Source organism: Melospiza georgiana, chromosome 3 (genome assembly GCF_028018845.1).
Source record: "Melospiza georgiana isolate bMelGeo1 chromosome 3, bMelGeo1.pri, whole genome shotgun sequence".
Taxonomy (NCBI): domain Eukaryota; kingdom Metazoa; phylum Chordata; class Aves; order Passeriformes; family Passerellidae; genus Melospiza; species Melospiza georgiana.
The window spans coordinates 39,519,832-39,547,819 of NC_080432.1; the positions used below are offsets into that span (position 1 = coordinate 39,519,832).

Below are 27,988 nucleotides of genomic sequence, written 5' to 3' on the forward strand. Positions count from 1 at the left end.
GAGCACTTCTAACCTTGCCTTACCTCTTGTGCAGCTGGTACCAGCCCCAGGATGCTGTGGGAAACAGAACCTGCCCTTGCCCATCTTTCTGCTTCATCTGATGAAGCTAAAACTGTTGACAAATCAACAGTGAGATCCAGCACTAATCAGAGAGAAATCAAAACACCTTTTAGCCAAGTCCTTGACATGTCAGTACTCATTTTATTTTCAGATAGGGTGTTAACACCATGTCATGCAACATCCATAACTATTAATTAAGACAGTGAATATGTACCACATCCAAATGACAACAGAAGTCCATATCATCAGCAGGTTATAGAACCAGGTTCTGGATTTCATAATTCCAGCAGTCAAATTCCTTCTCTCTGTTTCATTCCTGGTACAGCAAATGTGTCACAGAGCATGAAGCAACAGGTTTTTGATGTATGTTCCATCACTGTCTTCACAATCCTCTCATCATGTGCTAAGAACAGGTGCCCTGCAAAAGGTAACAATATTTTTTTATTTTAGTATTTGCCTGGCCTAGATGGGTGGGCAGGTGATATGATAAGTGAACTAATCACGCTGTTCTGAAAATGTTACTATTAACATAACATACTAAAAGGTTACAGGCAGTGTTACCTGACCTGGATATGTTTAATTGTGACATTTTGTTAGTAAACCCAAAACTGCCATTCTTGGATTTCTGCAAGTCCCACAAATATGAGTGGAAAATTTAAGCATAGCTCTCCAGTAGGAATTGTATACTTGGATTATTTTGTTAAATGTAATACTATACATAATACTTAAATTCAATACTGAAAACTGTAATTAATGTAACTATATTTAATAAAAGTAGATTCAATACTAAATTTCTGGTGTATATTTTCCATTTTGACATGCTTGCTCTTTGGGAACAATGGTCTGTGGTCCTTATATACTGAATTTCTAGAGTAAGTGTGTTTTCATGAAAGACACAGAGGAAAGTACCTCTCTGTTGTATATTTTCTATCTTGGTACCAATATTTTGGAAATGAAGATGACAGATTATTGAATGGATTTGCTTATCTACTTTTCTAAGTGTGCCCATCTGAACACACATAGAAGAGCTGGTGTGATTTTGGTACCCCTGAGAGGAGATAAAAAGATGGAGTCTTTGAAGATGTTGGTACCATCACACAAGAGATCTGTCTAAAAACACTGCACAGATCATCTCTAGAAAAGAGAAGGAAGTCAGATTATTTCCCACTTCTGACCATTTTATGCTTTTTCCATGCCTGTGTTCCCTTGCTGCTAACAGGATTATTCACACAAGGAGCACAATAGCACTTTAGCCTTGAGCAGTTGGCCTCCACACTGATACACAAGTGAGCACGTCAGCTAGAGCTTGCTGTGATGCAGGGAACAAACTAACCAAGAACTGGACTGTTAGAAGTCACAGACAACTGAAATTTATTTTACTCATTTCTCTCACAGGAAAGTATTTTCTAAATGTGTTATGTCAAAACATCCCAAGAAGTGACATGTAATCCAAGGCACATGTTTTATTCTTGGTTACATTTGCAAATTGAATCTCACTACTTTCAAGGCATTTTGAATTTAAAGTAATATTGTTAAATGCCTGTGTTCTTGATACTTAACTAAAGCAGTGACACAGGAATATTCAATAAAGGACTTCAGTACAATAATTCATTTATTCACTGAATACCTTGTCTTAACAACTGACAACTTTTACAGATCTGATCTCTCTCCAGAGATTTAGTAATTCTCCAACATGCAACAGCAAGAGATGAGGAGATGATAAAAGAAATGTATAGTACTTTACATATTCAAATAAATATCCACCATAAAAAACAGGTGCTTTTCACCAGCTACATCACAAGACCTTTCAGTGTTTGCTCTCAGCTTATCAACTCTTCATTTCTTTAAAAGCCTATGACACTCAATGTCTTTACAATGTCAAGTCCTGGTAAAATTTTCAAGAAAACAAATCCCATGTGTTTATCCTTCTAAACCTACAATGGTGTTCCTCACACTGATTCAGCCTGACTCTCTCTACTGTGCTAAGTTGTCTCAGCAATTTCCAGCATTTCATACTTCAAGGCAAAATAACTTGTCTGTAATTTTGTCAATTTCTAAGGCCAGTATTTCTGCACTTGAAAAGTAGCTTGAATGTAAGGGGCAGTGCATCAGTTCCTCTGTATTACTGTAACAATCCAGCAGGAAAATTCTTGATTCAAATGATGGACGCAGAATATGAAATAGCTGCTGTTTCTTAAACATATACATCCTCTATAAATTTGTGCTCTGCCCATGACATTGTTCCTCTAAAGACAGACGTACTTAGAAGAAAAATTTCCATGTGAATGGCAAGACATTTTGCAATCATTGTGTGAATGAAAAGGGGAAATTACAATCACCAGTTTTAGACTATTTTATTTATATCAAGAAGTAGATGTTTCTAGTGTTAATTAAAACTCTGTTTAGATTATGAGAACAGTGAGATCTCGTCCAAGATAAATTCATGGTTCATTTAAAGTCATTTGTACCTGTAGTTTGGATTTAATAGACCAAAATGAAGATATGTATGGGGAAGGTATGTGAGAAAAAAGTGCATGCAAAGAAGTGATGTGAATAGTGTGAAAGAAAGAAAGAAAAGCCAAAGAAGGAAAAATAACAGTCTGGCCAGATGCTGCAGAAGTTTTTACTCACCTGTGATAGAAAGAGGTGCCAACAAAACTGGCCCTTGTTGAGTTCTACATTAATACAGGAATTCTACAAAACTTATTGTCTTGATCAACATGTGGGTTTGCATTTTCAAGAGTACAGATCTAAGCCTGGCCATCATTTACATGATGTATTTTGACACAAAGCATTTCTTGTGTTGCTGCTTACTATGAAATTTTGTTTACAAAGATAAGCATCACTTTAAAAGGTGATAAAGACACAATGAACAGGAGACAAACTTTTCAATTGCTAGCCCATTCTATAATGTATGTAGAGTATACTTAAAAAACAGGAATGCCAGTTATGTTTGCAAGTGGCTTCAGATTAACAAGGGCAGATATAATCCAAAGTACTGCTTAAAGGTCAGTGAAAGGTTTAAAGGTTAAACCCTGCTCCTTTTTTTTTTTTTCACTTCAGACTCCAAGGGTTTCAAAAACAAAGGCCATTTCTACTCTCAGCTACACTAGTGTGAATTTAATATTCACAAGTGCTTGGTCTTAGTTGGATTGGTGTGGATTTACAGCAGAAGGACTTCCAGCCCTGGCCCTATACTGCTGCTTCGCCGCTTCGTTGAGAGAGCAGGCTTTGTTCAGCTGCCACTTCCACCTAAAAGAAAAATAGATATAGCTATATCTGTATCATCTATATCTAACTTTCTCCGTGAAAATTTGTCCATGGATTTTTCAGAGCGGAGAAGCTACACAAAATACTCTGAATACACTGTAAGTTTGAAAATACATATAATTGGGAAAGGTGAATTTTCATATTAAACAATCTTTTTTGATATTCTTTGTCTAGAAGCAAGAATAACACACTTCCATCAGCAGTTCTACAGCATTTTTGAATGTGGTGAAAGCGTTGGATTATATTTTACTGTTTTTTAACAATAAAATCACTTCCTTAATTCTATAATAACTTAACAGGAGCTATACCGCTGAAAAGAAGAATGTCTTATCTCAAATGAGGTTTCCAACTAAGATAATCTGAGGAAATGTGTAACAACTGTGATCCTAGGACAGCTTGTTTTTCTACTATTAGAAGTAATAAAACCATACTATTTAGCAAAATCTTTAAAAACCGTCAGCCAATATACAAAAATATTTACATCTTTTCTTCCTGGAGAAATAGTTCAAGTCTCTCCCTTTGTGTCCACACTTCCTCACGTTCCCTGAGGACAGAAAATCTTCCAGGGCCTGGAAGGTTCAGGGTCAGTCCTGAAACAAATTGCAAACATGATACACTTGAGCTCAGCGGCGCTGCCTTCACCTGCCAGCCACGCCACCCAACAAAAATCCATCCAAATATTCTCTCCTGGTTGGGCCTGTAAGCAGTCACTGCTGGAGAAAGTTGCTTCAAGAAAATGTGGAGAGTTTAGTGATAAATATATAGAAAGTTTTCAAACCACATTCTACAAATTCCCTTTGGGCACCTTCCCACAATGTTGTCCTGAGAGGTAGCTGGGTCAACAGCAGCAAGGAGCTCCATAGGATCCCTTAATTCCCTCTTGGTCCTACAGGCTCTTTGCATTTCCCTGTTCTGCTCCTGTGCCCTCAAGATCATTCTTCCTCAGATCCTTCCATTTCATATCCCACTTCTGTGATGTCTCTTCAAGTGTCCTCTCAGAGTCTCCACTGCTCCCAGAGCTCCTGTTCCCGTTCATACCATGTTGTCCTGCCACTTGGCCATGCCTGCACAGCACCATTCCATGGGCAGCTCTCACCCCAAGGTCCCTGCTTGGTTTCTAAACCAGATAGCACTATGGATAGGCTTTTTGTCAAGTCATATTTTTAAGCCTTTTTTTCTCTTTTGAAGCTCTCTGAAGAAACCAGATGAGATTTAAGTCATCATCTCATGCAGAATGAAAGATGAAGTGTTGCATGAGAGACAAAAAAGAGAAATGGCAGCCTTTTTATAATACATCCAAAAATACAGTACAGTTTTGGGAACTGCAGCTGGTTTTATGACCCATCTGACAACTCATGGCTTGAAAATCTGTAAGATGTTTCCTTCCCTTGATCACATACCTGTAAAAGCACTTCCAGCAGAAGTATTGCCAATGTGACCTTGTGGGATTTTTTTTCCCCTTTTCAGCCATTGTAAACAGTCGTACAAAAAAATTCAGTTGCTTGGATATGGATAGAAAATAGATCCACAGGAATGACAATTTGGTCAATGTATACTCATTTCAAAAGTCAAGAAAATATTGACAGAAAACACTTCTGCATTTTCCACTGGAATTACTGAATATATTTGATTAAACATATAAACTTCACTTTGGTATTCAAGTTCACCAAGCATGTTTGGAATAACAATTATTCTATTAACATACTGACATGATCTAGTCAAACAAAATTAAATGTGTTTTGGGGTAATAAGATGTAAAGCCTTATTTAAGTATTGCTGCTTTTTTAAAACAATGGAGAGACAGCGATATCTGCAGAATCAAAACAATATTCCCACAAAAACTGTAAATTAAAATCATTAACCTCAGCCTTGACATAAGCATCTTTTTTCCTCAGGGGCATGGACCAGCTGTCCTCAAAAAGAAATTTTAGTTTCAGAAAGCTCCTAGGAAAAATAAACAAAATACAACGGTATACTATTCATATTGTACAACAAGTCGTCTCTAATTCTGTTCCTAGTCAGTGTAAGGCCAGAAGAAAAAATAAAAATGCTTTAAAACTAAAAATTTTTGTAGTCTTAGAGATCTGGGAAGCATCTGAAAAAGTTTAAGTAAGGGATCACATTCAAACCATACCATTGGCATAACAACCTGTACAAGCTCAAGTGCACCATTTTATGCCAGATTTCCCAAACTGTGAAATTCACATGGTATTTCTTACCTTGCTCAGAGCAGCTGACAGACTTTAGCTTGTCTTATACTTGATTTTCTTTGTTCTCTTGCCTATTCTGCTGCAATAGGGTCTGGCTTTTAAGCATTTTATGTGACATCTTTGTTATCTGTTACCTCAAATTTTTTGATGGTGCCATATACACATACATGATGCTTTGTATGCAAGGTTCAAAACTGCTGAACTTGTGCACCCAAGCATTAACCTACATGCAAGAATAATCTAGTTAACGAAAAGATGACCAGGGAAAGCTGAGTCTGTCTGTAAGCTCAGGATGTGAGAGGTAGCATGGGCTGTGGCTGGCACTGAGAGGACCCAAAACCGCCACTGACCCATTGCGTGATTCCGAGGAAGCCATTTCACCTTTCTGTTGTGCTTTTCTTCTCAGCCCTCATCTCTCCAACCTGCCAGCCCTTCACAGCAAGATCTGTCTCTTATGATATATCTCACAGCAGGAGCTCAGCTGGGGCTTCCAAATTAGAGCTGATTGGGAATTTTGCAATGAAATGAATTTTCATTAGGAAGTGCAGCTCAGTTTCAGCGCAGTTCTGCAGTGCAGTTGTGGGGATGCTCACCCAATATATGAGGAAGCAAATTCAGATAATGACTCTGAAGAATGCTTTGTTAAAGGAAGTAGATCCCCTCCAGGAGGAACTGTGGAGTGCACCTTGCCCAAGGATAACTATCAGGCTGTGGATGAATTGACACAGTCCTCTGCAGTTAGAGAGACAGCAGGTCAGGAATTTGAACCCAAGTATGCATGGGGAGATCACGTGTTCTTTTGGTGAGAGCTGTGTTTGTTTGTTTGTTTGTTTGTTTGTTTGTTTGTTTGTTTGTTTGTACTAAAACCAGGCCTTCTAAAAGCACTTATGTTTGCTGCAAGAGAGCACTGGAGCATCAGTGGAACGCTGAGAAGTTTCATGGGTAGATTTACTTGGCCTAACTTGGTTCTGCTCCAAACCCTGCCTGCTGTTAACAGTGAGATCAGATGTATTTTAAATTGTAAAACACTTACAGTCTAAAGGAGACAACTTCAGAACAAATCATGACCAGATATCTGATGAGCCTTAATGACAAAGAGAAAGAGATTTTATTTTTAAAATAATTAAAAAGATAAATAGGAAGGCCTTCTGGTAATTAGGAAAAAAACCAAGCTGTCCCCAGCATGAAGAAGGAGACCACAGCAGGTAGGTGTGGTCAAAGGGAATTATCAGATCAGGAATTCAAAAGAAATAGTAAAAAAATCAGTAAAGAAAGCAGGACATTAAAGTAGAGAATTAGGGGAAGGTGATATGGGACTCAGTTAAGTTTTGATATGCTCTAACGAGAGAAGAGAAATAACCAGGAACTTGAAGTAATATCACTACAGTTTTTAGAACATTTCTTTAGTAGCTTCTGAGTATTAATTCTGATGAAATACACTAAAGAGAGAAACACTTGAGAAATACTGATTTTTACAAAGAAGGTTCTGTTGTTACAAAGCTGATCTCCACTATGCACCAGTATAAGCTGCTACCTGGACAGAACATTGCAGCATTACCAAAATGGCAGTGCTGAAGGGAAGATGTCTTTTCTCCATTTTCTAGCCCCACTTCAGCTCCTCTCAGTGTCTGCTGCCATAAAATACCCTGTGTGAGTAATCCAGAGAGCAGCTGAGTCACGTTCAATCCCCATGGTCACTTTGAGCTGAGTGCGACTGCATTCCCATGTGGCAGCTCCGAAGAATATGCAAAATGTCATTTGCTGAAATGGCAACTCTGTAAATGTGTCTCCAGGGGGCATTTTGTACAAAAGTTAACAATATTGAGAGGACCATGTCTCTTAGGCTACAGATTTGTACTGGGTCATGCGCTGCTCTGTCTCCAGCTTCTGTCTACCAAACACCAACTCTGTGTGCAGGCTGTGGAGCTGGGATGAGGATCCGGGCTCCAGGGTAGCAGCAGTCAGGACACAGTCTGCTGCATGGTGCTGGCACTGCCACTGTGCTCACCTCCCAGGAGAATTAAGGCCAAAAACATAAGCTCACCTTGAGAGTTTCCATTCTCTAGTTGCTCACTTTAGACTCAGCCAGAACAAATCATCTTTCCAACTTGCAGAGCAGTATTTCAGGAGAGTATAGCAAGCCCAACTCTGGAGGTAAGCTCAATGACAATATTGCATCAAACGTACAGATTACTAACAAACTTCTTGATTAGGCCCCTTCACGATGAAGACAGTAAGTAACTTTTCCAGTGCAAGGTGATGGCCTGTGTTACTTCCTCAGCAACAAACAAAAAAACTGTGTTCTTTTAAATTATATCACTAAAACCACCAACAAAGTATGAAGTGTTTTGGGGGAAAAAATGTTTGGCTGTGAACTGTCTGCTACATAAATGCAGATTAAAATGAGAAAAATTTGAGACAAATAAGCACTGACCTGTGAGTGAGAGTTAAAAAAACATGTAGATGAATTCAGAGATGCAGTCCGGTGATGGGAAAATATCCAGGGTAATAAATGTTTACAGAAGAAAGTTCTGTGGATGTTCAGGCAGGGGAATAGCAGTGGTTACCTCCTGCTGAAATATCATAGCCGCAATGAAGTGGCAAAGACAACAACTGACATGTCAGAGACACATAAATCTGTCCTTACAGGACTGACAACTTGGTCTGATTGCTCTCCAAAGATAACTTTATAACTTGCTGAAGTGTGACTTAAGGATGCCCTGGAGCAGCACTAACCTGTGTACCTTTCTTGTGGGTAACTTTTTATAAGCTATAGCTTTAGTTAACAGCTTATGCAATTTTTCATTTGACCTACGGGTGTCCCATGTGGGTGGGATTTTCAAAAACACTCAGGCCCAAATCCACAAAGGGATTTACACAGAGATGATTGCACCCATAATATGTATTAGGGAGCAGAGCAGAAACTTGGCCTCAATTTAGCCTGTAATCTAGCAAGGATACAGGAGAGGGTCTGCCACACCCTAAATGTTCACCAGGAAATCTACCCATGCTTATTGGTGTGAAATTGCTCTGGACTGTGGTCATGCCTTAGCTCTGCTCCTACTAAAATTCAGTAAAACTGGGTATCAGGCAAGTGTTTTTGAAAAGGCCAGTATGAATTTTTTCTTTTCCTTGCTCTATCTTCAGTGCTTTCTGAAACACCTTTTAGAAAGAAGTACTTGAATTTTATTGTCAGGTAGACCACTTTGGTAGGAAAAATGTGTGTGGTTTTTATTTCAGTGTTTTCTTTTTCAAGTGAACTATTGAACACACACACAAGAATAAAAAGGATGATAAAAAGGACAATAATACAATATCCAGTTTGGTCCCAGTGATGTTGGCTGTGCTTAATCTGAAGCTGTTGATAGTCTCTGCATGCAGCTTGAGATCTTTGAGTACATCCTCCCTTTTGATGCTGGCAAAGAGCAGGGGTGGTATCTTCATATATGTCAAATACTAGGAGAAATTTTGTCCTCCGTGGGAAATAAGCCACAAGCAGCAGTGTGTCTTATGAATAAGCCCTTAGGGAAGCTGCTTTATTTCCTTTTTTCCACCATCTTTTCACAAAGCCAAACCATCCCCCGTGGCATTTGGACACACAGAAGACAGTTGCATTAGAAAGGCCATAAGCAGTCAAACTAAATAAATAGATGTGAAAAGCTGAATCCCTTGCAATGCCATGCTGGGGAAAAAAAAAATAGGTGCCAAACTGGCAAGTTATGCATGAAGGCTCAATGCTGATCTGCTTCCTCTGACCCAGAGAGTTTTTGGTGAATGTCTCTGAAGAAGTGCAAAGAGCAGGTTGATGTGGCCTCATGCCTGTGGAGCAGGCAGAGGTGTTCCTGAAGGATGGTGTAGCACCAGAACATTGCAAGCTAAACTCTCATGAACATGAGCCATGTTCAGACCCCAGTCAGTGGCAGAATTTACACTCCTCTGAGTGGGGAGTAATTGCCTTTGAAACTGTAGAAAACCCCAAGGCTCTTTAGAGCTCCTGGGATGCTTGACCATGGTGGTAGCAGAACTTACTCCTCTGGCTTTCACCAGGACAGGTAGTAAGTGCAGCAAACTGAACTCAGGGTAACCTGAGGGCTGCAGAGTGAACTGGAGAAAAGCCTTTGCTTGTCCTCTAGGAGCAGTGCTAGGGAAAAGCCTATAAATTTTAGAATTTCTAGATCCAAGCACAGAGCCTCTGCTGGCTTCCAGGAGAGTGTCAACTGCAGATAATTAGCCAAGGACTTAAAAGCATAATAGGGCTTCATTTCAAAAGCATTTAAAGTTTATTTTTCACCCCTTCCGGACAAGCAAAGCATGGTAATACTGTTGGCTGTTTTAGTAGTATGGTCTAAGAATATAATAAAAACTGCTGGAAAAGGCAATATTTTCTCTTAGACCAACTGTTTTAACTAGGAGGGAAAAAGCTTTCAGACACAAATCCTCCCTTGTATACAAAAACCCTCCTCCAGATGTTGCTTTCAGCTATTCTACTAGAAGATGTTTCTTCCTCTTAAACTTTCTCTTGGAAACAAAGTGAGGTCTAAACTGTGTTCTAAAGTGGGTGATCTATGTCTACACAGTAAATAAGCACTGAAAATGTTAATTGGGAAAGCTGATGGACTCATGACATTTCCTAAGACTGACATGATTTTGAAGTTAGTCAGATAAGAGATTTTTCCCCACTGAGCACATTTTTTAGGCATAGGGACTTAAAGTCACATCCTTGCAGGAAGTGATCATGGATTATGTGAACACTTAAGTCCTAAGAGTGAAATATGGATACTGTGGAACAGATATAAGAGGGCACAGGACTTGTATGTCATATCAAGATTTACAAACTCTTGCCCTCACTGATAAAAAAATACCCGTTAAATGCAAGTAATAGAAAAATCAATTATATAAAAATAATTTCAGCTACTTCCTACTTCATGGCATGATCTAAAGAATTGCTGTTGTCCCTCGGTGCCAAAAATGCCCTCTTTGTCAGATAAATTACACCATTCACCATTTGCTGCAGAACAAATGTTCTTGTTGGTTGTAGCATTTAGTTCCTTTTGTGCTTTCTAGCTCTTCGATGGGAGGAAATCTGGGCATGATGCTTTATGATCATAGAACAAGGAAGTAGGTTTCTTTTTAAAGAGCTAAGGAACTAAGATGTTTCTTTTAAGTATTCATTGCAAAGGCAGGGAAAACTAAGGAAAAGTGACACCCAAGTACCGTCTGCAGTCAGATTTAGGGTGAATGTTCACAAAAACTGTTCTATATTCTCGACTTGAGCATTTTGTCCAAAAAGTTGATGAAGAACTGCTGGAAAAGGAATAGAAAACCTAAAGCAGAATAGTCTTCTAGATCCCTGAGTCCAGGGCAGGTACATTGAGGCTGCTTTAAAATCTAAGTCAGCCTCTCTTGACCTATTTTGTTACCTAAACTAAATGAGGATGGTAACACTAGGTGCTCTCACCTGTTTATTTCCGGTTAGTGTTCATTTTAACCACAGGTGCCACCAGAGACCCTTTCTTAGAGCATTCCATTACTTTGGCCTGCCTGGAGGGTTTCCCTCAGCACTCCCAGATGCAGGAGCAGTATAAACATGTCCAGTGCTGCAGTGATAAGCAAATTCTTTGCAATAACCTAGACCTCAGCATGCGTGCATATTCATACATGAGCAGTAAGGCACATCCAGCATCAGCCTGCACAGAGCACATCAGGTAACACAGCACAAGTGCAGAAAGCAAGTATAAATGAGCCTTGATCAAACAGTTTCTACTTCATTTACTCTTGCCCTGCTCTGACTGGTGTAACTTATAATTAGTCTCTGCCGACAGTGCTGTGGTACCAAAGAATGGTGGATTAGGGAGAAACTCTAGAATTTCTCCATAACTTGACAAGTCATAACCTGAAAAGCTACACTTAGCCCATTAAAGATTTTTCACAGTGACATTTTAGTGCAGCTAGGGAAATATGCCACTGTGCCATTTATCATTTTCAGGCCATGGACAGTGGAAAGGAGGTTGCTATGAAGAACAAAATAAAATAGATTACACGTATAGAAGTGAGGTGAAGAATACTGATAAATATACACTACTGAATGTCAGCAAATGTCACTTGAGAAGCCATTTGCAGCTACCAGAACAGCCTGCAAACCAGCAAAAGTAGCAAAACCAGGCAAAACAAGTTGGGTGTACTCACTTCCACATGAATAAGCAATAAACCTCTCTGAAGTTACACCAGAAAGTTGTTAAACTTGATAGATGAATCTTTTCCAAATTGTTCTGTCGCATACTGTATGTGGCTACAAAGGACTCTGGATGGTTTAAGGTGAGAAAGAGAAAGCATTGCTGAGAGTGCAACAACTGAAGCATTTTTGTTCAAACATTTGTGTTCTGCTTTGTTTTAAAGGGACAGTATGAACAAAGAAGTGATTCATCAGACCACTTTTTCTTCCATAGGGCTGCTCTTTTTTTTTGTCTGAACCTCACTATCAGAACTATTGCATTACTACCATTTCTCCTTTAAATACATTTGCCATTCTAGCAACAGGACTTAGAGTTAAATCAGTTTGGGTTTGATCGGCAGAAATATTGCAAATTAAAGCTTTTCTGCCAAAAAACTTCTAACAGTATCTATCTAGCATGTGTAAGTGAAAGACCTGCAAGACATCTATCTTTGTGGCAGCGTCTGAGTTGTAGATCTATGGATCAGCTCCATTTTGGGTTACAGACATGCTGACCTAGAAAAAGCCCTCCTTGTGAAAGTTACAATACTTGAGAGACAATATAAAGATTCCTTCAGGCTTATTTGAATCTGTGCTGTCTGCAGCCTCCTGAACCACTGTTCTTCATTGATTATAAACTTAAAATTTATGACTCAAAAAAAATCTCCCAGGAAAATATAGTGGTTCTTAAAATTTCAGAAACTCTGTCTGCTTTTATATTTAATTTTCCATGAGATTCTTCCTCCCAAATTCTAATTTATCTTAGCAAAATCAGAGACAGCCTGCATCATTTTGATTTCATGAGACTGTTATCCCCAGACATCACACTCATGCAAATTTCAGATCAGTTTTGTTTTCATTAGTGAAAAGCAGCAACGTGGATCACATAAATTGGGTCACACAGGAACTCCTTTATTCAAAATATTTCATACATGCTAAGATATGCTGTTTGTAGAACTATTTCAGTCAAACTTCTCACCATATGTTCGTGTAAAAGCTATAAACAACCAGCCCTATGATGGCATCCTAAAGCCAAGGAGTTTAAATCTTTGAAGAGAACAAATTTCTTGTACTTACAAATCCTGTAGATGGAGTATGGGCGAACCTTCCTTTCTTGGGCAGGATGTTTATACAGTGAATTTTCTTTGTACCAGTCTTCACTCTATTCCTGCAAAATCAAAACCAAAAGTGATCCCTATTAGTCAAACCAAACACTTTATTAAATTAAGTGTAAAGCCTGGTTTAGAAATTAACAATGAAAATTGGAAAACAAAGATTAAACAGATGGATTGAACTTTTCTGAACCGCTCTCCACTCCTCTCCCTCCCCATTCTTTGAAAACTGAAGTAATCTTTGAGGCAAAACAGGCATTTGACAGCATCTGTCATACAGAAGTTCTGTAGATGTTTTGCTGCTTCTTTGGTCTTGTTTTGAATCTCTCTGTCAATTTGAATACACGCAACAGGGTCTCTAGGAGTGATGCTCACCCACAAGCTGAGAAGGCAAGGACCGTGTGGGATGCAACAAAAGGGAAAAGATCTATCAGTTTGTTACTCCATCATGAATATCCCCAAAAACTTCTCTTTTTACACAAAAGTGTGCAGTTTGGTGGAAAACACAAGTAAGCTTATTTATAATTTATAGTTGAAATTTAATATGTTACATAATAACATGCCTAACTGTTTTTCAGAAATTCTGAGGGGTAATACATTTTCACACACTCGTCTTCAAAAGAGACAAAAATACAATTTCTCAAAGGGTATTTGAAAGGTAGAAACGCTTGGCCAAGAGATTTCAAATAAATTCTTGAACAAATTGGCAGCACGTGAATAAATATGCTGATTTTGCGACAAGCACTGGAAAAGAAACTTCTGGTTAGCAGCCTGCTTAACCTCATGAATGGTTTAGTCCTTCCTTCCTCCATCCTAAGCACGAAAGCGGCTATCCACACCCCAGATTGACCTAAACCACTGAATGTGATAGAGAAGTGCCTACTGATGCTGGATCAGGCCTGGCAGCCCCCAGGCTTGACCCTGTAGGCATGAATCAGCCCAAAACCTGCCCGTGCTTCCCCTTGGCCAGAAGTCCTTCCAATGCAGGTGCTAAGGTACGTGCAAAATGTTTGAATTGCATGATCAGACAGCCCTGGTCCTTTGAAAAAAGTAGAAATGTTGCCTGAATAAAACAGTAATGGTTTTGCTCTGGTACAGATGGCAATAATGAAGAATCACAGTTTCTGTTATCAGGTTTTTTGATGCATTTGTCTGAGTAAAAGGAAGATATAATTCTAAAGGGCAGGAGAAGAAGATTGTAAGTTTTTGCCCTTTTTTATTTTAATGGCTAAACATTGTAATGCTAGCTAAACACAAATTCTTGTCTGTTAATAGGTTCCTCTAGTTTGTAATAAATAGGAATGCTAATGACTAAAATTTGGTATTTGGTATGCATTAGCTTTTGTAAGTCTTTTCTTTACAGGCTTCATTGACATTCAATATGGCAAGCTTCTTGTGAAACATATTTATAAAATAACTACAGTATAATTAAACCAACAAAGCCATCTTTTAAGTAAGCTAAATAGCTCAGTTTTTCACTCTGTAAATTTTTTATTTTAAGGAGGAAAAATAGTTATACTCAATTCTACTCTATATTTCATTTTGCATATAATATTATCCTTCCGTTTGCAATCTGTGCGTATCTAATTCTTGACAACTATGATTATTAATAAATGTGCATGAAAAACATGCTTCAGAGATTCTTCCACAAGAATATTTTTTGTTAATGAGAACTAAAACATATCTTGACAAAGACAATATAGGTAATACATATGTGTGTATCTACATATTTCAATAGCTAATGGTGGTGTAGTTAATACAGAAAAATGGATTAATAGATGTGGCAGGTAATACTCGAAGTGGATGCTGTTTCATAAATGTAACTAAAAATATTTTAATTATATGAAAGCAATAGGTAAATAAAAGCAATTATATTCAATTTAGCTTTCAGCTTGTGAGCATTTTCTGTAAGGTTTAATAGAGGAGATAGCCTGTGCAGAAGGCTAATGGTATAGCCACTGCTAACATTGCTCATTACGGTTTCTAAGCAGTACTAATTCTGAGGTATTTCTCTGGAAGACTACAGTGTTCTTCATAAGGGTACTTGGAGCCAGATAAGTCTAATTCATAATAACATCTACCTCATTCAGAAGATTAAAGTTTACAGAGTCCTCAGCATTTTGAAAATCTTTATACTATTTAGAACCACGATCATGTTTACTTAAGGGCAAGGTAAAAAGTGATAACTCGCACTATAATAAGTAAAGTGGAACCTCATAACTGTTTCTTAAACACTGTCCTCTACCGGCACAATAATATTGAGACCCCATTTACGGTATGATGAATAAAAACAGTTGACATCATTGTTATAACCTTTATTTAAAACTGTTACCAAGGTTACTAATTACCATCACTGTGTGCAACAGGTCCCTCTGAAGCAGTATCTTTACAGATGAACTGTAATGTGTAGGGCTGTAATAAAAGGCATAAGGGATTATGCACAGGCAAAAATGCTGAAAATCGCACAAACACATCTACATTATTCGGTGCATCACTTTGCAAACCCTCGCTTTCGATGCTGAAATGCACAATGCGGCTTTTTGTTTAATTCGAGCTTTTAGAGAGATGTTAACTGTGCCCTGGAGCGGCTTCACAAATGTCGGGGAGCAGGAGAGGTAGGGACTACAGTGACCAACAAAACCTGCTGCTGCTGCTGCTGGAAAATGTTCTCACCTCTCCTCCACTCTTCAGGGGCACCTGGTACACGGGGAAACCTGCCTGCGTTGTGTCGAGCAGGAGAGAGCGCGGAGCAGGCGGGGGCAGCCCCGGGCCCGCACCGGGGGGAACTCGCCCGGGGTGCCGGGGTGGCTTCAGGGCAAGCGGGGGGACAGGTGACATCCCGCTCGGCCACCACCCCGCCAAGCCACGCCACCCCGCCCTCAACTCAGTGACACAAATCCGGGCTCTTAAAGTCTTTGCGACTGATCGTACTCGCTCATTTATAAATAATGATCTCCATATAGATGCATAACAACAACATACCACGAGTGTTTGGGGAGAAATCCGATTAAAGTCTATAGCTTTTTTCCCCTCTCTCCCGGAGCAAAAGTCCTGCCACAGGTCAGCAGCCGCGGCCGGCCCAAACTGCGGGGTTAAAGGGAAGAAAAGGCTCCAGGCGGGAGGGGGCTGCCCGGCCCGGACGGACGGAGGGAAGGAGGGAAGCAGGGAAGGAGGGAAGGAGGGAAGGAGGGAAGGAGGGAAGAAGGGAAGGAGAGAAGGAGGGAAGAAGGGAAGGAGGGAAGGAGGGAAGGAGGGAAGGAGAGAAGGAGGGAAGAAGGGAAGAAGGGAAGGAGGGAAGGAGGGAAGGAGAGAAGGAGGGAAGGAGGCTCAGCCGGGCGTTTCGGGGGGAGGGAGCCACCGGCTTGGCTCGGGCGTGAACTCTGCTCCCGGCCCGGTTCCCCCCGGCGCCAGCATCCCGGCTCCGCCCGGCCCGGCCCGGCCCGGCTGGGGTGGCGGTGACGCAGGAGCGTGCTTTGCTTTCCTCTTTGGGGCGATTTAGGGGAACTGGAAAAACAAACATCGGGCCGCTTCATGAAACGGTGGAGAAAACTCCGAAGGGAATGAGAGCGGGGCACATCCTTTTAGAGGAAGGACAAGGGTTCTCTGAGGAGGGAAAACAAAAGATGACAGTGGTGGCTGTAACCCCACCATGAACCAGGGACCTTCTGGCCATGCTCGGAGAGCTAACCTTCCCGGACTTCCCATTACCTCTCCATGACACTTCACTAATGCTCACACAATGGCCAACTGAGCAGTTTAAGTAAAGATATTTTAACCTGAACTAAACATTGTCTCCAGACAATAGGATGCAAAGCAACATCTGGTACCACACATAAACAATGCTGTGCAACAGCATATGCTCGACGTCTGGAAGTTTATGTCAACGCTAAGCAGTCGAGGCATCGCTGCTTGGCATGAAATCTTAATAAATGGCTGTTTGCTGTGCTTCCGAGACGAGCATCTAGGATCCTTCCTCTCAGGGCGTCCTCTTCAGGCTGAGACTGCCCGGCAGGACATCCTCGGACCCCATCCGCGCCTCCTCCCGCCGCCCTCGGAGCAGAGCAGCAGTGAGAAATGCCGCGGGGAGGGCCCGTGACCGGCCTGGGGACAGCCCCGGGTTCGCCTCTCCCCGCTGCGGCTCCGGCTCGGCCGCCGGCGCCGGTGGAAGCGGCGGAGGCTGAATGGCCAACTTCAGGGAAGCGCTCCCTTAAAGAGGAGGCTCTAGGCTAATGAAACAACGGGAGGTGACTATTGCAAACAGCTGTTCCTCATACATATTTCATTATACAATCAGATAATGCGTCTTACCACCTTCTCAATTATTCACAGATAAACATTTTCAAGACGTTTTGACATCTGTCTTAGGGCCTGCTATTAATTTAGTAATCACTATGGTTAAAAATGCATGGGGACCGCACCTCACAATAACTCGCATTTTTCTTAGGGAAAAACTGTCCTAAGAGCTCGCCCTAAGCAGCTCATGGGGTCAAAGAGAGCCCCGAGATGGAGGGAGCGCAAGACCTCTGCCCTGCAGCCCTGGGGCTGCCGCTCCGGGGGGCAGCGCCGTCCCCCCGCACGGTCCCTGTACGCCCGGGCTGCACAGCGCCGGCCCCCGGCTCCCTCCGGAGCTCCCGGGAGAAGAGACGGGCCGAGGAGGCCGAGGGGGGAAGAGACGGCGCCTTCCCTCGCAGGCGAGCCATACAAACACCCAGAGAAGTCGCGTCTGCCCCTTCCGTCGGGCGGTGGGCACAAGCGCCGCCGCCTCTCCCGGCGGGCGGAGCGCGGCTCGGCTGCCCCGGGCCGGCCCGGGAGAGAACCGGGACACTGCCCGGCCGGGACAGCGCTCCGCCAGCCCTCCGGCCAGCCTGCCTGCCGCCCGGGGACAGCGGGCAGCCCTGGCAGCTCCCGGGGCTTCGCTCCCCGCGGAACAAAGCCCCCGGGTCCCCTGCCGGGCGGCGAGAAGCGCTCCTCCTCACTGAGCGTCGGTAAACTTTGACAGCAAGTTTGTTTCACTGCTGCCGAGCTGGTTGTAAACCCGCAAGGCTCTAGGAAGTCGCAGCATCTTAAAACTGCCTCTTTTTCTCTTCCTTGGCAATTATCCCTTCTCTCAAAATAAAGCGCACGCCACCCCCAAAGCGCAGCTGTACACGCGCAGTACCAGATGTTACACATGAGCATTACACGGCAAGTTAAACCAGCAAACTCGAAAATCAAATCTCGACAACTATTTCAGACATTTTATTGATTAAATTAAGCCACTCAGAGCCTTTCCTCCCTCCCCTTCCCCAGGTTACCTCTTTTTAACCTCAAAATCCACACACAATCGGCGCCTTTCACGACGCTGCCCCCATTCCCTCCATGCCCAGGTAAGCTGATGGAAACGCTTCCGCACTTCCCGCTCCTGCTACACAGGATCTTGATCACAACTAGTTTCTAGAGCCGCGGTCTCGACAGCGATAAGGGGAATCGTTTTGCAGAAGGAGCAGGACCCACGCGTGAGCCAGCACAACGAGGGAGAAATGGTGTTTTTATCCTGGCCGGACTCCTCTCCCCGTCCCGCGGGGCACGGCCTCGGCCGCTGCCCGCCAGTTCCCCCAGCTCCCAAAGCGCTGGCTGACCCCGACCGGCGCATCCCGGCTGCGGGGGGGCTTGCCCTGAAGCCCCAGCCACGGTCCCGGCCGTGAATTTCATTTTAATCGCACTGCCAAGTAAAGTGTCGGCACCCAGGACGGAGGACCTAGGAGTGTAAAGGCCTTTCTGCCTCGCAGGTGGCGAAAGGCAGAGGATTTGGGAACAGCCAGAAGAGGGGATGCTCTGTGAAAAGGAAATGAGAACTCTTAGTGTTCCCTTCAAAGTATAGCCCACATTTGAATACCTTGCCTTCTCTTCAACACTCTGTAAACAGCGAAAGGGTTAGTGATGAGCTCTGAGCCTCTGGTCCAGATCCACCTGGAACCCATGATTTTAAAAGTCAGAAATAGGGGAAATCGGGCTGCGAATGTGCGGAGGGGAGACCCTTCCACCTCAGCAGCATTCATTATATTTTAATGTGAAGTGTCAAAAAGCCCGCTGGAATCTTTGCCGCTCTTGAATGGGTCCTGCACTTGCTCAGAGCCGGTCTGCACCGACCTGGCTCCTGACTTAGGCTCTCTAAGTCCTCGTAGAGTTTCAGCACTGTACTCGCAACTTTTGCCCCCGCAGAGCCGTCCTGCTCCCCGTCCCTGCCCCAGCCTCAAGACGTCCTTCGCCCTATTGATGTGTGCTACAGCCAAACAGGGCAAAAAGACGAGAATTGTATTCGACAGATGCTGCTCACTCGTGAATAACAGGTTCAGCGCATACGGTATCTCTCGCCATTATCCTGTAAGTTAATATCGAGTAGCAATAGCTGTCTAAATATCAAAATCTATTTATAGGGGATGCAGAGCTATGACCTCTCCATCTGACCTTCAGGAACCGCAGGCTGGAAAACAGGGCAAATGAAGAAAGGGAGGGGGGGGAAAGGATAAGCCCAGGATTACAATGGAGATTCGTGCGTGGCGGAGCTGGGCTGGGCTGCCTTTGTTCCCAAATCCTGAGAGGACTTGAATCCTTGGGACGGCACCGGCCCTGCGGCCCAGGGGAGGAGCGGCTCTGTCCGGCTTCTCTGTGCCCTGCCGCGATCGCGGCCCTGCTTCTTCCACTTCTGCACAGCTACAGAAGTTGTTGTTGTCGGGTTCTGGGTGGGGTTGGTTAGTTTTTCTCACAATAAAAAGAAAAAAAAAAGCAGGGGGAAAGACAAAAGAGCGCCTTGACTAAGGAGCAGGTCTCTGTGAGAAGTGAGGGAGCAGAGAGCTCAGCAAAGCGCAGACTCACTGCTTAGGAAATAATTTTGCACGGGGGAAAAGAGGTGTTGGGAGTGTTTTCTGATTTTGAGCCTCATAGCCTTCCCAGCGCTAACAGGGAGCGAGGCTGAGGGAGTTTTCCCAGTCCCTCCCCAGCTAGCAGCAGGATGGGGGAAGCTGGGCGCTCCCGGGCGCTGCCGGCGGTGCCTGGGGCCCCCGGCAAGGCGAGTGTCGGGGCCTTGGGCAGGGTCCCCGTGACAGCCCGTGACAGCCCTCGGGGATCCCCCCCTTTCCAGCGGGCGGGAGGGGGAGGATGCTCCGGAGGGTCCCAGAGCAGGCATCAGTGTTACAAAGCGCATCCCCTCGAGGGGAGTTGGAAAAGGGAGGATAGCAGGGGGGGCTAAGAAGAAAAGAATAATCCCAAAGTACTCTTTTTTTTTTTTTTCCCCTCTTTTTATGGAGTGCGCGTCCAGTCTGAATTAACAACTGCGTAAAACTCACTAACCGCGCACCCGCCCTCCCCCGGCCCAGCCCCGGCTCCCGGCGGTAACATGGCGCCTGCGAGCGAGAGGAGCCCTTTTCCCGGTGCTCAGCAGTGGAAATGTGCTCCCTGAAGGTCACACCGGGCGACGCGCCCTTGGCTGCCGCGCAGGGCCGGGGCTCGGGCCCGGCCGCCATCCCGCCGGGACAGCAGAGCCGCTCGGGCGGGTCCCCGCGGCCAAATGTGCCCGGCCAGGCTTTCTCTTCCCCTTCAGGCTTCTGTGTCTGCCGGGGAATCCTACCCCATCTTCCCTCGCTGTCTTATTAGAAAGAAAAAAAATAAATCAAGAACTCTGACCAAAACACCCAGCAATCGACCACCTAAGCCAGCCCGGCGCTCCGAGGGACTTATTCCTTGTGTCTGGAAATTAAAAGGCTCAAATCTCCTACGTGACCATGTTGAGACACGGGAGCACTGTTCGCAGCTACTTCAAAGCGGCAGTCCCGGTTGGTGTGGAGGTCGGAGCTGCTGTTCTTCAGTAAGAGAAGTGTGGTTCAGGAGGCAAACTCTGTCCCCGGCGGGGTGCGGGCTCTCTTGCCGCCGTCTAAGTGCACCTACCAAGGGAAAAGAGAGGCAGGGCTGCTCACCGAGCTGTTTAAATGTTCTCTTCTTTCTGCTGCCGGGGGCTAAGCAAGGAGCAAGCTTCTCTAGCTTTCCGAATAAAATTAGAAAGGTGATTTTAAAAATTGCTATTCTTGGCATTTCCGTCCCACTTGAGAAAAGTGTGTGTGGGGAAAAAAAAAAAAAAAAAAAAAAAAAAAAAAAAAAAAAAGGATCTCCCAAACTCTTCTCAACACACTTGGTAATAATCTCCTTTTAAATCTTGGGACTTGCTACCACATTATTCTCCGTGATATTGCATTCCAAAGAAAATAGACTGGGTATTAGAAGAGGAATCCCTTCTTCCTAATGAATATTTACCCTAAGGTCATTACATCCGTAATGGTCCTCGCTAACTTACCTTGCTCCCCTCTTTCTCTGCTAGAGACTGGGATTTCAATCACAATGCCCTCGATTTTAAAGTGCCGTGTACCATTTAATGGCGGGGTGCAGGAGAGGTTAGAATATTATTGACTTCATGCAATATATAAGATGGATGCATTTAAGACTTTTAACTTTTTGTTGCAATGACATGCTGTATTTTTATGAGATACCTATTATGCAGACAGAACCATTGTGCTGTAGCTGCCTCACAGTTGCTGGATCGTTTCTATCAGATGAAAGATTTTGAATAGTTTTCTTTCAACAATGCATCCTTTTGGTCTTGATACAAAGAACATAGGCATGGTATACACTTAAACAGCTCTGTCACAGAGCAAGATTAAATAGAGTATATATCGAACCCTGTCTGCAGTATAATACGTACAGGGTACAGAATGGAGCTCCCTCCTCCGCTGAAGGAGCACATTAAGGTCTGATGTCCTGGGAGCATCTCCCAGGTTTCCCTTATCTCTGATATTTCGTTAAGCTGTTAAAAATCTCTACAGACGGGCTTTAAAATCGGCTGTTTCTCGCAGAAAGACGGAATTTGATGACAGAGCCTTTTAACAAAACCCACTGCTAGCGCTCCAGGAAAGGGACAAGTCGCGCTCTATCCAGTCCCCCATCTCGGCCCCCGCGCCTGTCCCGGGCAGGCGGCTTTTCCCCGCCCTGCCGCGGAGGGAAAGAGGGGCCCGGGTTCAGCGCAGCCCCCGGCGTGGTGCGCCCGCCGTGTGCGCACCCGCGGCGGCAGCGCGGGGCCGGCTGCGGGAGGGGAGGGTGCTGCCGGCGGTGCGGGGGGCTCTGCCCGGTGCGGGATGCGGGGGGCACAGCCCGGTGCGGGATGCGGGGGGCACAGCCCGGTGCGGGGGGCTCTGCCCGGTGCGGGGGGCGCAGCCCGGTGCGGGGTGCGGGGGGCACAGCCCGGTGCGGGGTGCGGGGGGCGCTGCCCGGTGCGGGGGGCTCTGCCCGGTGCGGGGGGCACAGCCCGGTGCGGGGTGCGGGGGGCGCTGCCCGGTGCGGAGTGCGGGGGGCACATCCCGGTGCGGGGGGCGCTGCCCGGTGCGGGGTGCGGGGGGCGCTGCCCGGTGCGGGGGGCGCTGCCCGGTGCGGGGTGCGGGGGGCACAGCCCGGTGCGGGGGGCGCTGCCCGGTGCGGAGTGCGGGGGGCACAGCCCGGTGCGGGGGGCGCTGCCCGCTGCGGGGTGCGGGGGGCGCTGCCCGGTGCGGGGGGCGCTGCCCGGTGCGGGGTGCAGGGGCACAGCCCGGTGCGGGGTGCGGGGGGCTCTGCCCGGTGCGGGGGGCGCTGCCCGGGGGGCTCCGCGGCCGCGGCCACCCCCGCCCCGCCCGGCGCTCGCTGAGCGACTGGAGCAGAGTGCACGTGCTGAGCCCAACTCCGCCGTGCCCATCTTTGTGCTCGCCGCTGATTGAGTCCCCACATTAAGCTCGAGATCCTTTCTAAGCAACTGCTAAGAAGTCAAGAGCATCCTTGCTTGCTTTCTCTCCGTGGCCTTTCATGCCCTCAATTTGTTATTCTACTGACACTTTTCTTAAAGTTAGCGCCTAGCATTGAAACATTAGCAACAAAAGCCCTGGAAAATCTCTCCCTCCTCACCACTAAATCCTCTAATGGGTCTGTGCCTGTCGAATTTTTATTTGATTTCCAATAATCTCTAGCGCTTCAATATTAAACCTACCTCAGCCCGGCACCTCACCTATGGGATATTTTTCAGCGCTGCTTTGGAAAGTAGAGACGCTCAGATTTCCTTCCACGTGCACCCACTAATTTATAAATGAGTGTATACAGCTGTCTTCGTGTATATCTGTGTCTCTGTATCTGCAGTAACGCTTTCATTTTGTGTCAAAATAACACATCCTGTCACTCCACGCCAAAAGTATATTTATGGAATGAAATAGCACCGCAAGCTGCATCTTCTTTATCAAACCTTCATTTCTGTTTTACCCAATTGTTCAATATCTTTTCATTTCTTTTCCTATTTTAAAATATGTATTACAGTAATTGTTACTTGGAGGTCTTTTGTGTATCTATAGCTCCTTTGATTCATATCTTTTCCTTTCTTTTAATCTTGTTACACGAAATTATATACACATTTCTCAGTAAATCCAAGGAGCATAACTTGATTAAATAAAAACTCCCTAATCCTCGAGGTTTGCGGCAAATACCAATTTTTAAAGTACACGTTCCTAACCCATGGGTTTTTTGAATGAAGATCCCTAAGTCCTCTTCACTTTATTACACGGATTTGGTGAAATGATTCTTCAGGCTCTCTAATTTAAATAAGTTTTAGTGTGAACTAAGAATGAACATTATCCTCTAACCTGAGGTCAAGTGAAGGGTGATTTACATGACAAAGAATAATTCCCATTTTGTCCAATATGAAACAACTTCACCTTCGGCATCATTAAGAAGAGTTTAGCACTTTCAGGGCTTTGGGGGTTGGGTTTTTTTGGTAAATAGTTGGCTATGTATAGGGCAATTTCCCTTTTATAAATCACAATACAAAGGCTGACTTCTTGTGCTCTTGAATTTCGGCATTATTTTTATAGCCTTGAGTAGAGTGAATTTGCACCTGCTGGTATTTAAACTTTAACATATTAGCTGGGGAGGACTTATCAACCCAGAGCACTGCCTCGAAGCAAATTAACAACCTTCATTAAAGTAAAGGGGGGGGGGCGGAGGGGGAGAGATGTGACCATTTAAGACGCTGTCCCGGATCTCTCCGATCTATACAGGTTCCAAGTGGATTATTTGGGGTCTTTACAGCAGCAGAATAACCGCTTTACTCCCCCTCCCCCCAACACATATTCGCTTCCAAATTTCTACTTCTCTCCCGGCACTTTAACCCTCTCGATACCTGCTTGCCCTCCGCATGGAGCGGTGCCCTGCGGAGGAAGGTTGCAAAGAGACAGGGGCAGCTGGACTGAGCTCCCCGCCTCAGCCTCGGCGGCCTCCTGCTCCCAGCACACCTCCCTTCAGGAGCGCTTCCCCAAAAAAATCAAGTCGTGCTCTTGGTGGTTCCTTCTCTCTCTTATGGTCACTTGGAGCTGAGCTTGCTCCCTCTCCTCCTCTTCCTCACATTCACATACCCGCACGCACACCGCAGGAGCCCGTGAGGAAGTGATCTTAATCTAAATATCAAACTTACCGTCCGGAGCATCCTGCCTTGGGAAAGTTCTGCTCTGTTGGCTCCCAAAGTTAAGGAAATCACCGCCATCCCTCATTAAGAGCTCAGGTCTCGGGCAGAGGGGCTGCTGGCCGAGGGCCACGGGCGGGGAGCTGAGCCCCCGGCTCTGCCCGCCCCGCGGGGACCCAGAGCCCCTTCCCCGCCTGCGGCCCCGCTCTCGGGACGGGGAGCCCGGGATCCCTCCCGTGGGCACGGGCGTGCTCCCGGCCGCGGCTCCGGGGGACACCCGCACGCTCCCCGCGGCCGGAGGGGGCCCGGGGCAGCCACCGGCTCTGCCCGGCTCCCTTGCGGGGCTGGAGGGGTGCTAGTGTGCTTGTTCGCAGCTACACCGGGAAAGTGGGAGCATTTCGTGTTTACAACCGGCTCCGGCTTGTATTGGTGAGATGTAGTTCAAGCAGCGCTCCTGTGTGTCGCGGGCTCTTAACTGGAGCTTTGCTCAGTCATTGAGAGCAATAGAAAGTATATGGAAATCAATATATAGACAGTGTGGAGGGCAGATAATGGATTCGAGTCAGTGAGTGTTATAATCTGCATTATGGGCTTCCTATTGTTTAGACTGAGCACAAATTTCCAAAGGGTGAAGTGTTGGGTTTGGGTCCCCCCCGCCCTCCCTTCTTCTTCTTTTTGGAGGGCTTTGTGTGTATAGGGGGAGGGGGAGTGTTAAATCCTCCAGCCACAATTATCAGAGTACACCCACTCCCCCCTTCCCGCCCGCCCCATCTGATTTTAAAGGTAGTGCTTTCACGGCGAAGCTAATGACTTTCATTTAATTGAACATGCCCTGATGTAGCGGATTGTTCTCGCAGCCCTACGCCTTTGTTGCTTTTGGGGGGAAATAAAGCTAATCAAACCTTTTGTCACGGCCAAATTCTCCCTCAGGGTCTCCCAAACATTTGTTTGAATAATTCACCTCAAGAATTGAAAATACTAATTGATTTTAAAATGCCAGCCCGGAGGGACGGGGAGCTGGGGGGTTGGGCTGGGGGGGAGCCTGGAGATGAGAGGCGAGCGGCGAGCGTGTACCTGCCGGCAGCGGAGCCTCCGCGGCCGCGGCCGGGCCGAGCTCTCTCTCCCCCCGCGGGCTGCGCTGCCCCCGCCGCCGCCGGCCGCGCTCTCCGCGCCGTCCCTCCCTCGGCCCCGTGTCCCCCTCCCCACCGCCGAGCTGCGCCTGGTCACCTCGGGGCCGGCTCCTCCGCTAAAGTGCCGGCGGTGGCAGGGGTGGGCTCCGCCGGGCGGGGAGGGGATCCCGGTCCGGGCGCCTCGGCCCCATTCAGGGAAGAATTTTGATGCGATTCATTAGAAGTAACGAGTTGACATAAGGTAAATCTACATCGAGGGGGCCTTTCTTTGAGTGCATGGGGAAGCTTCATTAACCATCGCTAACAAGGCGTGCAAATGCTCTGATTGGGCAGCTTTCTTGTAACGCCAAGGCCTTAGCAGGATGCCCACCTAATGAGGGTCACTACAAGAGACTGATAAAATATTCAAATTTTCCGTCGCACCAGGAACTTTGTACTAAAGGAGAAAGTTGAGACAACTGTGTGCTTGTTTACCTTGGGAAGGCACACTCGGGGGAGAAGGCATCTGGCTCTGACATCTCCATCTCCCAGAGAAGCCCCGAGCTGGATGGTCGCTGTTTTACGGACCTTTATTTGCTGAATTCGTCAACAGATTTACCCCCGCCTTCCCTCCTTCTCCGCCACTCTAATTGTGTTTCTCTCGGATTTAATGCGCCGATTGATAAATAACCTGTCTGCGAGGTTCCGCACTTTTCTTCGCTTTTCTTTCCTTTTTTTCCCTTGAAGATTTATTAAAATCAGCCTGATGGCTTTAATGACACGTCAATCATTTCGAAGTTGCTGCTTGTTGCTAATATGTCAGACTCTGTACACATCACCGCTACTTTCCTCTCCGCAGCGTTTAAAGCCTGTCCCCTCCTCCCCCCGCAATTTGTTTCTTCAAGTTTTCATCGCTAGGTTACGATTTCTAATTAGAGCTAAGTATTTCACTTAATATTTAATTTAGACGCCAAGCACATATATCATACCTAGATCAGTCAATCAAGTGTCCCTTGTTGATAATGCTACATCATTAAGAGTTGTGTTTAATTCAGGAGCAAGCGACTGCACGGCTGCTGCTGCTGCAGAGCAGGTAACTTTCGACTGGCGGGAGCTGCCAGCAGACCCAGAGGGATGGGGGAAAGCAGCCCAGCCCAGCCGGGAGGCGGCTGCGGCTTCCTCACCTCCTCGGGAAAGTTTTCTGCTTCCCAAGCCGTCACCCCACGGCGGAGGCGAGCTGCATTCCTTTTCTCACTTTTTCTTTCTTTTTTTTTTTTTTTTTTTTTTTTTTTTTTAACTAATTTTAAAATTGTTGGTATTTCACCTTTCCCTCATCCAGCCTCGGTGTTTATGCAAAATAAATCGTGAGAGGGGTCGCCGGAAGTTTAGCTTGGAAGCCGAAGCAGTATTTTGGACCACTAATTAAATACCCCCTCGACTTCTTAAGCCAATCCAAGCAACTAAAAAACATCACTTGCCACTTGTTTGTTATCACGGCCGGTACAGCACGCACCGCATCCACAGAGCTCTGTTACGCCAGCCGGATGGGCCACATCTTACACACCCATCAAATGCGCATTCATTTATCCCGGGAAATCGTGACTAAAGAAAGAGAGGAAGAAAGAAAGAGGAGAGGAAGGAAGGAGGAAGATAGATGTGTTTTTAAAGATAGCATCCGTGCAAATTTGTCAGCCCTTGCCCTTGCAGACTGACAAAAATGCAGTTATATCGTTGTATTAATAACATAAAAAGCCTGACGAGACCAACGCGATGGGTTCTCCTTTACCTGCCCCCGGCTCTCCCTTTCTCCCCCCCTTGGCTTCCCCCTCGCCGCGGCCGCAGTGCTGCATTTTCCTCTCGCCGGTACCTCGACCGCTACGCCCCGGCCCCGTCTGAACCACTGCCTCCCCCGATAAAAAAAAAAAAAAATAATCAGCGCTCGCAAGCGTCGACTGAGTCACTCCCGAGTCAGGATTAAGGGGCACTAACTAGGCAGCAGAAAATCGCAGCCTCCTGGGAGCGACCATCAAAACAAGCAGTGAAATAAAAGAGCTTCTCTCCCTGCTTCCCTTCCTCTCCCCAGAAAAGTCCTTCAGGTTGGCAGCCCGACACACACACACGCACACAACTTCGCGGGGCCCCCTCCAGGAGCCCTGGCTGGCCCGGGTTTGTTTAGGAGGAGGTTTTTGGGGAGAAGGGGAGGGTTGCTCCCCTGCCCTGCAGAGCCGCATGTCATTCCAGCAGCTGAAACAATAAATCATGCGGGACCGAGTGAGACTGACTGGGAGCGGACGGCAGGTTCCCCGGCCTGGAGAGGACGGCCATGGCCGGGGCACAGGGACCCCGGGCCCCAGCGCGGCGGTGGGTGGGGAAGGGCCGGGGGCGGAGGGGAGGCCGCGCACCCCCGGGCGCTGCCCCGCGGGACCTCCGCCCGCCCGTAACAAACTTACAGGATCCGGAAAGGATTTCCCCAGCCGAGAGGGCAGCCGCTGCCCGGCCCCGTCCGCCGCCGCCGCCGC

The 27,988-nt window shown here is 45.9% G+C and overlaps 1 long non-coding RNA gene across 1 annotated transcript; it reads right to left on the bottom strand.

Annotated features, from left to right (window-relative positions):
- Positions 1-397: 397 nt before the first annotated feature.
- On the bottom strand, positions 398-27,981 carry LOC131081014 (uncharacterized). Its single transcript, XR_009114237.1, has 6 exons — positions 27,920-27,981; positions 12,829-12,913; positions 11,727-11,841; positions 5,193-5,274; positions 3,812-3,920; positions 398-478 (listed from the first exon to the last, which is right to left on the bottom strand). It is a non-coding gene; the product is annotated as an uncharacterized LOC131081014 (long non-coding RNA).
- Between the last annotated feature and the right edge of the window lie 7 nt (positions 27,982-27,988).